Here is a 2,500-nt window from a genome sequence, read left to right on the forward strand (position 1 = left end):
ACATTTTTGCATCTCTGAGAAAAAATGGTTGACAAATGCCGTTTTGAACCGGAAGTGACCGAGGCAGAAATCGATGCTTTAGTGGAAGAGTTGTTAATCTTATAACTTTGTAATAAAACAATTATTCTACTCGGGCTTGCTGGCTATAAAACGAATATAATCAACTCGGCGCTACGTGCATCGTAGGTTACCTACCACTTCATATCTAGCGCGCCCTCGTAGAAAATTGTTAAATATGAATGAAGAATATGTGAAAGAAACCCTGACCCTGTACACCTCAAATAATCATATTTTAAACTGAATAATGGTTTGAAATAAAATTCGCCCTGAGCAGAATTTGAACCCACGTCCCCCTGTTACTAGTCGGGTGTGATAACCACTACACCACCAGGACAACCATGCTAGCAACACAGCAATCGAGGAGATCATTTACGTGATTAGGAAGTGGGCCACTTTATGATCTTCTCATTTATTTTAAAAACCTATACATTTTTTTTACTTTCTTTTCCCCTTTCCTTCTTTATTGTAATGAATTTTCCTCGGCTATCTATCTTACTGAGGTAGTGGCCCTAACCCCAATTCGATGCATCGCCAAAGCTTTAGCTGCTTTGACCACTACGCAAATTCTCTGTCACGCAAAATGATGTAATTTCATGACGCCCAAAATACCCAAAAAGAAGAATGAAACATTACAATAACCACTTAAAACCATTGAAGAACATTTATTATTATATGGCAAAGCCAGTCTTGGGCCGGGCAAATCCCAGCGCTCTGATTGGTTCTTTCTCGGTCGGGATTTTACAGTACGGGCCGTTTACACGGAAACGGTCCAACCGTGTATTTTTGTTTTGGAGCGTAGCCGGCAAATTCAAAATTTGCAACCAAAACAGCGAAGCAAAAAAACTGTGAATATTGTCATTCTTCACAGTGAAACTACCAGAAGAAGCTAAAAAGACTGAAAGATAAAAAGATTGAAAAGATTGATTGCACCGGAAGTGCGTTTTACTATCATATAAACAGAGTGCCATATAGTAAACAACTGTATGCCACGACCTCGGGCCAATATTCCCCAGTACGGCCCGACCAAGTTCGTTTAGTAAGCGGTTAGGGTTTTAACGAAAAAGCAAGTATACAAATAAGAATTTATTTCTCTATTCATACTCTGAACCCACTGGTAACTATTTAGTTTTGAGATACAGTACTTTGTCTACATTGGACAAAGTTTACGAGATGGAGTAATCACGAAGGATTTACGAATGTAAAAAGTTATCTTTTATGGTGACGTTTCGTGGACGCGGCCGTGGTAGATTTTAAAGTAGGAACCTAAGGATCTACGTCGGCGACGGCGACGAAAACATCACCTCAAACGACAACTTTGCTTTATATAAAGTCTTTCGCGATAATTCCATCTCGTTCACGTCCTACAATCGGGAGCTTTAGCGACGAGAATGAGAACGGCAACGAACACGTTATCTTCTCAAAACATTAAAAGCTTTTTAACGTGGCAATGTATGGTGTGGCAGACCCTCAAGAATGCAACCGATACGACTCACGCTAATTTTGGGGAGAAAATTATTTCACTATGTTGTTTTAATGACGACGACAAAGAAATGGACAAAAATGATTTTTTTTTTGTGACGTTCTCGTTGCCGTCGCCGTTGTCGTTGCTAAAGCTCCCTGATGTGGAGAAGGTAGGTACGAGCGGTTTCAGAGCGAAAATAGAGATATCAAGATTCTCTGTTGTATGCTCACGTTGTCGTGAAAACGCCACATTTCACGTCGTCGTTATGCAGAGGACCGTAAGAATATTTGCTAAAATCCGCGCTGAACGTGCAGCAAGATTATTTATGCTCTTTTAACCAATGATATCATTGTTTTGTGGTGTCATTGTTGCCGCCACCGTGGTCATTTCTTTAACTCCCTTGTCCCTAAATTATCATAGTTGAGATGTGAGCATCCGACGATACTATTTCAAACCTCTCTCTAAATATCAACAAAGTTCCTACCAATTTTATTCCTGGAAAGTATGTACACATTTTCCATGCCAGACGACTGGAAATAAATTGCAAAACTCATTAGCCTTCGTCGTCTTTGTTTGAGCTCTCGCTTTTTATCCAACGGATTTAAGGATTAAATTTGGAAACATGGAAATCGTAGTAAAGATGTTCATTGAACAAAAGTTCCGTACCTTTGCTTTCCATGACAAAAATAAAAGCACTTAATTAGCTCATTTTCCCGCTTTTCAAACTTTTCGACCAATGAAAAGCAAAAGCAAGACGTTGCAAGCTCGACCTATCAGTACCCATGATACTCTAAGGGCGCGTTCGATTGACCCTATTCCGGAATAAGAATATATGGAGTGATCATTAAAACGGTATGTTTGGCGCGTTTCGAAGCTGCAAGGATGATAAAAATATGTTTAAAATACCATTTTAGCAAATGTTTGACAATTTTAATGTGAATCTCCGCAAACACGAAGGATTTCCAACTTGTATTCCAT

General features: G+C 39.4%; 1 protein-coding gene across 1 annotated transcript in view; it reads right to left on the minus strand.

Moving 5' to 3' along the window:
- Window positions 1-2,500, minus strand: part of LOC137974136 (uncharacterized) — a 17,770-nt gene that overhangs the window by 9,743 nt on the left and 5,527 nt on the right. The gene's annotated exons all lie outside the window — the stretch shown is intronic.

This window comes from Montipora foliosa, chromosome 10 (genome assembly GCF_036669935.1).
Source record: "Montipora foliosa isolate CH-2021 chromosome 10, ASM3666993v2, whole genome shotgun sequence".
Classification (NCBI taxonomy): domain Eukaryota; kingdom Metazoa; phylum Cnidaria; class Anthozoa; order Scleractinia; family Acroporidae; genus Montipora; species Montipora foliosa.